Raw genomic sequence first — 12,758 nt, 5'->3', positions numbered from 1 at the left:
AAGGAGAAACAGGGGTGATATGATACAGACGTTCAAATATTTGAAAGGTATTAATCCGCAAACGAACCTTTTCTGGAGATACGAAGGCGGTAGAACGAGAGGACATGAAATGAGATTGAAGGGGGGCAGACTCAAGAAAAATGTCAGGAAGTATTTCTTCACGGAGAGAGTGGTGGATGCTTGGAATGCCCTCCCGCGGGAGGTGGTGGAGAGGAAAACGGTAACAGAATTCAAACATGCGTGGGATAAACATAAAGGAATCCTGTTCAGAAGGAAAGGATCCTCAGAAGCTTAACCGAGATTGGATAGCAGAGCCGGTAGTGGGAGGCGGGGATAGTGCGGGGCAGACTTATACGGTCTGTGCCAGAGCCAGTGGTGGGAGGCGGGACTGGAGGTTGGGAGGCAGGGATAGCGCTGGGCAGACTTATACGGTCTGTGCCAGAGCCGGTGGTGGGAGGCGGGGATAGTGCTGGGCAGACTTATATGGTCTGTGCCCTGAAGAGCACAGGTACAAATCAAAGTAGGGTATACACAAAAGTAGCACACATGAGTTGTCTTGTTGGGCAGGCTGGATGGACCGTACAGGTCTTTTTCTGCCGTCATCTACTATGTTACTATGTTACTATAAGATAATGGTGTGAAAGAATATCTTCCACATCTGATTCATAGTGACCAGGTATGGATTTGTGCAAGGAAAGCAGTGATAATAAACTTGGATGCAGACAAAACATTTGATCATGTAAACTGGAGCTTTTCACAGTGTTGCAGAAATATGAGATAAAGGGTTCCATTTTAGAAATGTTCCAGTATGTATGTATGTGTGTGTGTATATATATATATATCTAATATAATAAAACGCACCGTGAACGTTCTGAAGACAACGTTCTGTGAAGCCGGAAGCTTGAAGCCGGAAGCCTAAGTTCTCAGGACAACGTTCTGTGAAGCCGGAAGCTTGAAGCCGGAAGTCTGAAGCCTTGAAGCCTGAAGCCTGAAGCCTTGAAGCCATCTGACGTCACTCCCAGGCTGAGGCTGAAGGGTTCGGGGATTCGTGGTGTGAAGCCTTCAAGCCAGCCAGCCGTCTCTGCCCCGCCCTCGCGACAAAACAAACAAATCCGGAAGCGAAACGTCAGGGAAGGAGGCGGCGCTCCCGACGTCTAGCCTTCCCTTCGCTGTGTTCCGCCTTCAAAACAAGGCGGAACACAGCGAAGGGAAAGCTAGACGTCGGGAGCGCCGCCTCCTTCCCTGACGCTTCGCTGCACGAACCGCCACGGAGGTAAAGTTAAAAAGAATTAAAAAAAAAAAAAAGGGATGCATGGATGCGAAGGGGTGGGGGGGGCATGGATGCGAAGGAGGGGGCATGGATGCGAAGGGGTGGGGTGGCATGGATGCGAGGGGGGGCATGGATGCGAGGCATGGATGCGAAGGGGTGGGGGGGCATGGATGCGAGGGGGGGGCATGGATGCGAGGGGGGGGGCATGGATGCGAGGCATGGATGCGAAGGGGGGGGGGGGAAAGAAGAGGGCGGGCCAGGCTGGGACATGGGAGAGAGCGTAGCATGGATGCGAGGGGGGGGGGGTCATGGAAGGGCGAGAGGGGACTTGCTGGAAAAGGATGAATGGAGGCGGCAGGGGACAGAGGAGCATGGATTACAGAGCAGGCCTCAGGCAGAGAGGGGAAATGCTGGATAGGGAAAAATGGAGGGGCCAGGTGACAGATGAGCATGGATGGGCATGGATTGGAAGGGCAGGACTCAGGGAGAGGGGAATTGCTGGATAGGGATGAATGGAGGGGACAGATGGGCATGGATGGATATGGATTACAGAGCAGGCCTCAGGCAGAGAGGGGAAATGCTGGATAGGGAAAAATGGAGGGGCCAGGTGACAGAGGAGCATGGATGGGCATGGATTGGAAGGGCAGGACTCAGGGAGAGGGGAATTGCTGGATAGGGATGAATGGAGGGGACAGATGGGCATGGATGGATATGGATTGCAGGGCAGGCCGCAGGCAGAGAGGGGAAATGCTGGATAGGGAAAAATGGAGGGGCCAGGTGACAGAGGAGCATGGATGGGCATGGATTGGAAGGGCAGGACTCAGGGAGAGGGGAATTGCTGCATAGGGATGAATGGAGGGGACAGATGGGCATGGATGGATATGGATTGCAGGGCAGGCCTCAAGCAGAGAGGGGAAATGCTGGATAGGGATGAATGGAGGGGGCAGGTGACAGACAAACATGGATGGCCATGGATTGGGAGAGCAGGGCTCACGGACAGAGGGGAATTGCTGGAAAAGGATGAATGGAGGGGGCAGGGGACAGATGGCCATGGATTGGGAGGGCACGGCTCACACTCTCTCTCTCATATACAATGTCTTTCTCACTCTCACACACTCTGTCTCACACTGTATCACATTCACTCTCTATGTGCCACACAGTCACTCACACACTCGCTTGGTCTCATACACTCACTCAAACAGAGAATCTGTGTCTCACACACACTCTCTCTCTCTCCCACACACACACACTCTCACTCACACTGTGTCTCACATACACACTTGCACACACTCTCATTCTCACACACACACTCTCTCACAAACACACTCACACCCAGACTCACGCTCTCTCTCACACAATCACACTTTCACTCCGACTCTCAAACAGTCACTCTCACATACACTCTCCCAAACATACACACTCCGAGGAAAACCTTGCTAGCGCCCGTTTCATATGTGTCAGAAACGGGCCTTTTTTACTAGTATATATATATAACACACTAGTAAAAAAAATAACATTTCTCATTGAAATGAAACGTGCGCTAGCAAGGTAATCACCTTCTGCCATTAATGTTTTTAAGGGGAGTTCCAGCGTCCCCCCCTCCCTCCCTCCCAGTTCCAGGGTCCTTCCTCCCTCCCTCCCTTCCAGCGCCAGGCCCCCTGCCTCCAAATTTTAAAAGTCATCATTTTAAAAGACTTACCTTGTCGGGGTTACGGCAGCCGGCAGCAACAACGGTAAAAAGCATGCAGGCTCGGCACTTACTTCAGTTTTTCCTTCTCTGTCTCTCAGCTGTGGTCCCGCCCTCATTTCCTGTTTCCACAAAGGCGGGACCAGAGCTGAGAGAGAAGGGAAAACCATCTTGACTTACCTTGTCGGGGTTACGGCGGCCGGCAGCAACGGTAAAAAGCGTGCAGGCTCAGCACTTCAGTTTTCCCTTCTCTGACTCTCAGCTCTGGTCCCGCCCTCATTTCCTGTTTCCGCAAAGGTGGGATCAGAGCTGAGAGAGAAGGGAAAACTGAAGTAAGTGCGGGGGGTGGGCAGCGTGCCGTGTGGCTCGGAGGGGGGTGACAGCGGCGGTACAGGCAGTGTTGAGTCCGGCTGTCCCTCGTGTCTGCCTTCGGTTGGAGTGCAGAAGAGGCACTGAGTCCTCCTGTACCTTTGTTAGCGGGTGAGGGTTGAGTCTGTTGGCGCCTCGTGCTTGAGACGCGTCACGTTATATAGAGTTCCCTCGAGGGCGGGGCACTGATCGGGAGTGCGATTACGAACACTACACGGCTTCATTGTCACGCTGCCACGGAGTCAGCTTCAGAACGTTGGAGGTGCGAATTATTATATTAGATATATATACAGTCTCTCTCTCTCTCTCTCTCTCTCTCTCTCTCTCTCTCTCTCTCTCTCTCAGCACTAGCAGTCAATGGGGTTATATCAGAGTGCTTTCCATTAGGGGGCATCCCTGCCTCATTCTTCTGACTATCTCATATACTTTGTATATTGTTTTTGGAACCTCTATTAACATGGGGGGGGGAGCACATAAAATCTATGGCATAGAGGCTAACCAAGACCGTTTTTTGTTGTTGTTACATTTGTACCCCGCGCTTTCCCACTCATGGCAGGCTCAATGCGGCTTACATGGGGCAATGGAGGGTTAAGTGACTTGCCCAGAGTCACAAGGAGCTGCCTGTGCCTGAAGTGGAAATCGAACTTAGTTCCTCAGGACCAAAGCCCTAACCACTAGGCCTTTTTCTTTAGTTTCGTCCAAAACCGAAACTGTCCGAAAGCTTTCAGTCAAAACCAAGCCAAAACCGAAAACTCAAACTTTGAGTGAATGTGAGCACCACTGGGGATTGTCATAGCTTGCAATCTGCATTCCCCTGCTAAATTCACAGTAACCAAGCCAAAATATAATAATTTATATAATGAAAGACTGTTTTATACCTGCAAGCAAAATAGCCTTCACACGCATATGGACCACAGCTAATAAAAAGTGAAATTATAATCCACAGTGCTTTTACAGTGGTTGACCTTGTGCCACACTGAGTGACAGCTGACATCATAACTCCACAGAGACTAATTCCTGAGAAGCATATCTGAAATTTAAATACTTGAATTCCTGCTGAAATTTAGATCAAAAGCATTTGTCAAGCACTTTTTTTACTATTTAAACCAGTGTTCAAGATCATAATTGCATTACTTGCAATCACAGTACAGAAAAAAAATTACAAAGAATTCCCCCCCCCCCCCCCCCCCAGGACTACCTTACTTTCCCTGATGGTCTTGTAGTGTAGCCAAGACAGGAGTGATGCCCCAGTCGTGGCAGCCATTTTGAGAGCAGAGCCAGAATGGGCAGGAGTAATTAGGGATCGCTCTTACCCCATCTACACTCCTAGACTACCAGAGATTGTAAGATAGGCCCAGGGGGGCCTATGATGGGGGGGGGGGGGGGGGGGGGGAAGAAGTGTAGCTCCTGTTCAGGAGGAGGGAGGGAGGGAGGGAGACAAACGGGACAAAGCACAAATTGTTGGCTTCCACCGAAAACACATGGTCATTTTCAGCCAAAAACCAAAACATAGTCAAAAATTAAAATATACATTCAGCAGAAACCAAAAAACAAGCAGAAACAAGGAAAAATATACATTCAGCAGCATAACCAAAACTGAAATTCAGTCAGCTTCTAGTATGGTATTAAGAAACTCTGTACTTTCACTGAGTACAGCCTTGTAGGAGATAGATGCATTTGTGATGTTTCCAGCCTGCTTAATTTTAGGTTCAAGCCTAGGCTTTAGGGAGCTGGCTCACTGTTGAAGGTGGGTAGAGCAGTCTATGAGATACTTAGTTCACCTTACTAGAGATCTAAAAGATCTGTATTGAGAGAGTCAAAGGATGTTTTACAAACCATGGACCTGCTGTCCTTTAAGTTTGAAGATCAGATATCTCTGTTCAAAATGACTTTATTCCCGAAATGGCTGTATATGCTCCAGAGGTTTTCATTATTTATTTTTGATTAGACGGGTGTAACCCAGTTTAATGCTCCATAGCAGAAGTTTGTGGTGTGGAGGAAGCCTAAGGAGGCATTTTCGCTGTAGTATCATGTGGAAAGGTGGGTTTGGCTCTGCCAGTTCTAAGGAAGTATAATGTGGGCTGTAATGAGGCATCTGACAACTTGCTTGAAATTGACAGATCTATTGTGGCACCATTGGGACCTTTTATATTTATTTTGATATGTCCTGTATGTACCATATTTGCACTTGCCATCAAAACTTAGCAAGCATCTGTTAGTGAACCCACTAAGGAAAATGTAGTTTGACTCAGTAGACAGTGGCAGTGGATCATAGCTTGAATGCTCCCTCGGAGGAAACCTAGAGTTTGAGCCAGGCTTGCACAGCGATTTAAGGGAGTGATGACATAAAGGTTTAACGTATGTGTCCGAAATGATAAATGAACATGGGAGGTATGTCATTTATGGAGTTAGCAGAAGTTGGGTTTTCAGAAAGGAGGGATGAGTTTCTCTTTTTGCAAGTCCATCATGGACACAGGGGAGTGTGCAAGAGGGATTATTACAGACACAGCCAAATAGACCCAAAAGTAGCAGTTTGACCTCCCCCCCCCCCCCCCAACTCCCATATGACTGAGTCCCTAACTGCCAAGTGAAAGTCCTAGTTTGGAGGGAGATAGTTTAAGGGAGTTTGGATGAGGGAGGGGGGTCTAGGGAAAGAGATGCTGGACCTTTGGGAAAGGAAGGGAGGGATGCCGGACTTGCAGGGGAAGAGGGGTGAGGATTCAACAGCAGACAGTCCTTACCACTAAGCTAACGCTGGGGGAGGGGAGGTTTGAGATGGAGAAATGCTGGACCTGCGGGGAAAGCGGTTGGGGGAGATAGAGCAAAAAGGGGTAGAGAGAGGGGGAGAAGCAGAGGAAAAAGAGATTGAACATGGGTGAAAGGCTGTGGATCAACAGAGGGTGTAACAAAGATGCTGGACCTTGGGGGAGGGGGTTAGGGTAAGAAAGGGAAAGATGCTGACCACAGAGGGAGGAGGGACGAGAGAAGGAAAGAAGCTGGATGTGAGGAGGGACAGGGACATAGAAGAGATGCTGTGAATGGAGAGAGCATACATACACTGAGGGGGGACTAAGAAAGGTACAAAAAAAAGGAAGCACAGGTCCACCAGTGGTGGTCGTCACAGTAACCTGCAATGAAGAAACCAGGTGTAGCACAAAGATGCCAAAAGACTAAAGGACACTGGTATGAATTTATTAATTGTTACGTGTCACCTTTGGGAAATGTGCATCTCTAATATCTTACATTTCAGTTTTTATTCATATTGCTATGACAGTTTTCCTGTATAGGTCTGGAATGTTTTTTTTTTTTTTTTTTTGTAGGGTTTGTTTACTGGAGGGGTTATGTGTCTCTGTCTCCAGTACCTTGAGAGAGATAGAGACCCATTTTAATTTTTACGCCCGGGCCTGTTTAATTCCAACTATGTCACTGGGTACTGGATTTAACTGAGGGAGAGGTTTCTGAGGAAATCTTTTTGTATTGCAAAAAAGGGTTTATATTAATCAGTTGATGCCTAGAGAAGCCCCCAGCATTATAAATGGACTGTTCCAATCCCTGTGGCCATGGGAGGGTCATTTTGTAAGTGGAAACAATGCAGACAGACTTGGGACCCCTTATAGAATGCACTGCCACATATGGCTAGAAGCATGCTGCTTAACGGATGAATAAAGAAGACAGTGGAGGCCGAGCGCAGTAGTTCAAGTTGTCCTCTAGGGAGGGTTGGAACAAGAGGGGGGAGTAGAGGGAACTTACATAAAATTGCTAAGTGTTGTAAATTCTGGGCTGATAAGTGAAAGGAACAATTGCATGTCAGCTATTTTGAGGTGTTTCTTGATAATAAAGGGACTTGACCATAATGAAACCTGTTCACTGAACTGTGTATTCCTGATGTGCTAAGAGAATCTTTATGAAATGGGTTGCCTACCCTAGGTTGATTTGTGCAAGTTCAGATTTTGGATATTGCATGTTTTCAGATGAAGTGAAATGTTCCTGTGCTCCTTCGTTTGTTGGTGTAAATGACTGTGAGATATTGTCATGTATGAGCTACTGTAAAAGTTATTGTCTGGAGAAATATAGTGGATAACCGTCCTTCTGGCTCTAGTAGCAACTCTTTATCAAGTGTTTGCATGTCACGTTTTCAAAACTGGAAACTGGGTTTGTGAGCCCTTGGACCACTGCCGAGGAGCGGCAGTGGCAGGCAAAACCACCCTACGCTAGAGAGAGGGCAGATCTCTGACAAACAGTTAGGCTTCACCTGTACCTGGCCACTTTTCACCAAGAGTTGAGCTTCAGGCTTCAGGTGGCCGGCAGGACTTACTGGACAGGGCAGGACTGGATAACAGCTAGGCAACACAGGGACAGCAAGGCAGGGAAAGGATAGGCTAAAGGACAGGACTGAAAGCTGCGAGCAGCCACTGAAACAGGGAACAAACACAGCTAGGCAGGAGACTGAACTGAAAGCTGCAAGCAGCCACTGAAGCAGGGAACAAACACAGATAAACCCAGAAGTAGACAAAGGCATGCAACAAGACACAAGACTGGGAAACAAGCAATACCCTAAACTAAACATAGACTAACTAGAACAGGCAAGACTTCAGGCAAGAACAAGAGCAAGGAAACAAACTCAGGCTGAAGTGCAAAAGCACCAACATACCAGGGCCTTAGACACAATGCAAAGGCAAAGCAGAGAGATTTCAAAATGGCTAGTAAGCCCAGCAGCAGCTGAGACTCAGCTGCAACAATCACCAGGCAACTAAGGGTGCTGTGCAGGTTCAAACAAAACAGGCAGGTCTGGAAGATCCGGACCGGACTCTGCTGAAATCTGGAACGGGTGACAGCACACAGGCAGTCTAATGCAGACAGAGACAGAACTAACTCACAAAGAACAGACAGAAGCCAGCTCAGAAGCTGACCACAGGAAATAAGGTGAGTCTGAGAGGGGGCACGGCCACAGACATGACATTGCAGAACTGGTCCTGCAGAACCCTCCCACAAATAGGCTTCGTTTCCAAGATGACAACACTGGCCAATCCTGTGCGAGATTTGCATGCATTTAGTCTAATAATCAGGTTACCTTTTTAAAACCAAGCTACTAATTTTTCAAGACTGGATTTGAAAACCACCATTCTGCGCTACAGAAAACTGTATTAAGGCCGCGCACAAAGGCACGTGGAGGGCAGTGTGCTCTGTAATGTGTGAAACTCCTGATGTTTGTGGATTCTGCAGCTTGAAAGTTGCAGCATTAGGGCTAAAATGTTTTGTCATTTTTAATCCTTTTCCTTTATTTTCTTAGAAAAGATATATTTCAGAAGTTTGATTTAATTTAGTTGCCGTATTAGCTATCCTGATGAAAAGGATGTCCTTGAAGACCAATCTTGAAAGCTATGAAGATTTTCTATAACAAAAACATGCATGCATAACTTGCCAGTAATTTTCAATTTCTGCTCTCCTTTTCCAGCCTCAGTACTGCAAATAATGGTAGATGGAGTCTAAGATGGCTCATGACAGATATTCATCTACTCTGTATATACTTCCAGCTGCACTTCCCCTGTGTCTTTTACCTGAACTTTCAATCTTTCCCAAGTGTGCCTAAAAACTGCCACAGTGAAACCTCCAGCTCCTGCATTAGTAGGCCAGCTCAGGCCTTGCCATCTTAAGTTTTGTAATTCTTTCCAACCCAATTGGAAGATTGAAAGAATTATACAAAAGAAGCTATGTCTGGACTCTGGAGGCAAAATAATTTTCAATAAATTAATGGAATGAAACTTGGCCTGTGAGAAAAATTGGTAAAAATAAGCTTAAAAATAGGCCAGATCAGACGGAGGGTTGGAGAAATAAGACCCCCCCCCCCCCCCCAAAAAAAAAAAAAAAAATGCATTTCTATGGAAGGAGTTCAGATCTTGTAGCATAGAAAACAACACAACTGCCCTATCCCTGAAGACTAACCCCTGCAACTGCCACACCATCAAACTGGCCCACTATCTGAAACTATTCCCTGTAAAGTGCCCCATTCAGAAACAAACAAAAACTACCCCTGCAACTACACCATCATCCTGCAAACTACCCCACTCCCTAAAACTACCCTACTGGCAACTGACACAATACTCCACAAAGTGTCCCAACTCTAAAAGCTACCCCCCCCCCCCCCCCCCCACACACACACACAACTACTCCTATGTGCTCTGGGAGGTCTAGATTGTGCAAAATTTGCCAGTGACTTGTACTTTGTGCCCATATGTTTAGGGAGAGCCCTGTAAGATGCACTCAGTACTCAGGATGTTAGGGTTGCCAACTGCCTGGTTGGCATTTTTCAGAAGTCAGCAGAATTTTATATCTGGCCTCGACAAGTTTTCACTGAGTCTAGGAACCTGCCCAAAACCTTAGGAACCAATGTCTAAAATGTTTTGTTTTGTTTTGTTTTCTCCTCCATCCCACACCCAATGTTGTCCATAGTGAAGTTTGAACTGGGAGAGGGGGGATAAGGAACCTTTCTGAGATTAGCAGCAGCTCCTTTAGAAACTGATTTACTAAAGCTTTTTTTCCCTGTTCTGTATCTGTAGACAGTGGAAGTTTAGTAAATCAGTCCCTTAAGGTACCACTGCATGTAACCACCAGAAACCAGCAATCTCTCTTCTGTGAGCATGGTTCAGCTGTGTGGCATTGCCTACTTGATTGGTGAACCAAAGAAGTAATTACCATTTTTGTTTTGCACATCATCATGTCATGGTTCCCCCGCCCCCAGTCTTCATCCAGACTCCCGCCTCTGTCTCTCTTATATACCACCCCCTAAAGCCTTCACTCAGTCTCTCTCTCTCTCTCTCTCTCTCTCTCTCTCTCTCTCTCTCTCTCTCTCTCTCTCTCTCTCTCTCTCTCTCTCTCTCTCTCTCTCTCTCTCTCTCTCTCTCTCTCTCAGAACCTGCCACATATTTTCTCTCACCTTGCCAACTACAGTTGTAGAAAAAAAACAGCACATTTCTAAGGTCCCCACTGCCGTCTCTAAATTTGATCCATGCAGTTAAGGAATTCAAGGAGTGTTACAGTTCCAAGGGCAGCATAGTCGCTGAACACAGACATATTAATTGCCACATCTCCCCATCCTTCCACTGTAGGTACTCTGCAGCTTCCATTGTAAGTAGCAGTAGAGAGCATAGGAAGGATACAGCCAATGGGAGACAGTATAGGCAGAGGACCAGAAGGGAGGAGGTGATCTGGTGGGAGTTTCTGTGCTGTAGAAGTGAAGTTTCTGCATGTGGTGAGGTTGGAATTAAAATGAACCCCCTCCCCCCCCAAAAAAAAAGCCTAGTTCTATGGGAGAAGCAGCTCCAGAAGCTTTAGTATATGCACAAATTCTGTTAACATGATTATTAAGGAATTGAACCTTTTCAAACTGCTTTCCCCTTTCATATCTCCTGATCAGACATACAGAAAGTGCACAAATTCCAACACGTGCACAGTCACACATGTACAGATTAAACACCAACTCCTTCCCCCCCCCCCCCAAAAAAAAAAAAACACAAACATGCACACATGCATATACACACACACACAGGTTGGAAAGGGTTCCATGAGCCATGCTGTGTATGCTTTCCCCAATTTTCTTACATAATAATACATAACCAAACATCCAGGCTGTATTCATTCTTTCTTTACCAGGTTTTGTAATAACCATTACAGCCACCAAAAAGAAAAGTACATTGGGCCTCCCTTTGCTCATTGAAGTTTGAGTTTTATCCATGGTGCCTCTTTGCAGATCTACCCAGACTTGTTAGGAAGCATGATGTTGTAGTTCCATTCTTCATGGGTATAAGTGCTGCTATGTGCACATCCTTTCTGTGTATTAGAATTGTCAGGGGTTGTCAGTGCTCTCGCTGCCTTTTATTAACCACATTCTCAACATCATTTGAGGAGAATGGAGGGGGTAGGCAGTATCTCAGTAACAGCTCCTTACTTTACTAAAATCAGATGACTGCAGGAGATGGGCCTATGAGTCCAGCTACATTGTATGTTTTACTACTTGGTAGTTGCTGCACTGCTTTTTAAAGGTATTGATACAGAATATGATCTGAATGGACATCTGATCTGCTACGAAGGACATTTTTCAGTGTGTTAGGGACATTAGCAGATAGGGTAATGTAGGAGTGGCCTAGTGATTACAGCACAGATCTTGACATCCGGAGGTTGCCGGTTCAAATCCTACTGCTGCTCCTTGTGATCTTGAGCAAGTCTCTTAACCCTCCATTGCCTCAGGTACAAAAATCTGAATGTAACTCGCCTTGAGCTATTACTGAAAAGGTGTGAGCAAAATCAAATAAATAGATAAAAAGCAGAATGAACTGATGCACACAAGGCTCTTTTTGACTCAAAAGCTGTGCACTCCCTTACCAGCTGCTGCTTGCATTATGCTTTATTTTAGCAAAGCCTACAAAAATATTGAGGTTTAAAAAATGCATTATATCAGGCTGTTTTTGACCTTTCTATGTGCCATTTTGAATGTCATTCAAGGAGATTTGTGGGCCAATGATCAAAAGCAAACGCAGGTGCTAGAGGCCATTAGCACTGGACTAGCAGCCGCATTTGCCTTCATCGTATGATCAGAGCGGGCGAGCGCATGTAACAACACGCTCGCTGGCTCTGAGCACAAGTAGCGTGCAAATGCATGCTAAGCAGGGCATTAGGTGTTCCTCCCCAGTGCTCAGTGGGCAGCCTACCAAACATTGACACTGCTCCCATGGCAAACCCTACGTCAGCTCCAAGCTGGTGTTCATGTTTGTTCAGCGTTGGGGAGGAATGAGGAGCCCTGTCCAGCATGCATTTGCATGCTTACAGGGCAGGCCCCTCTACTCCCCTCTATGCAAAGGTTTCACTGGTGGGTGGACCAGTAGGCGACACCCCCACCCGCCCTGGTGGCCTAGGGCCCCCCCCCCCCCCCCGTACCTTTGTGAAGCAGGAGAAGGGAATAACACTCCCTCCTGCTAGTGCCACCTTCAGATTGGTGCCCTGCCCAGTGCATCCTGGGATGCTCTGGGCAGGGCTTCAGTACCATATAAGGGCACTGCCATTTTGAAGGTGGCACTCACAGGAGGAGGGAGCTTCACTCGGCCTTTGGGAGGGAGTGGAATAAGGCCACCAGGATGGGTGGGGTGTTGCCCACTGGGCCACTAGGGAAACTGTTTTGAACGGAGGGTTGCTGGAGGTCCACCGGACCCCCAACCCCTTGTGTGCAAGTGGGGGGTGGAGTTCCACTGGATCTAATTCCCTTGTGTGCGGGAGAGGGGGGGGGGGTCTGGAGGTCCTCTGCACCTCCAGCCCCATGTACTACTCTGTTTGACAGGTCCAGGCTTTCTTTTTTTGACAGGCCGGACCTGTCAAACAACTTTTGCGGGAGGATTGTGCCTTGGACATGTGCCCAATCACAAAATCCTTCCACAGAAGTTA

General features: G+C 47.2%; 1 protein-coding gene across 4 annotated transcripts in view; it reads left to right on the top strand.

Moving 5' to 3' along the window:
- The window catches only part of CSNK1G2 (casein kinase 1 gamma 2), a 146,412-nt gene that overhangs the window by 62,311 nt on the left and 71,343 nt on the right, over positions 1–12,758 (top strand). The window lies entirely within an intron of this gene.

This window comes from Microcaecilia unicolor, chromosome 11 (genome assembly GCF_901765095.1).
Source record: "Microcaecilia unicolor chromosome 11, aMicUni1.1, whole genome shotgun sequence".
Lineage (NCBI taxonomy): Eukaryota > Metazoa > Chordata > Amphibia > Gymnophiona > Siphonopidae > Microcaecilia > Microcaecilia unicolor.
This window is presented reverse-complemented; position numbering and strand designations above follow the sequence as displayed.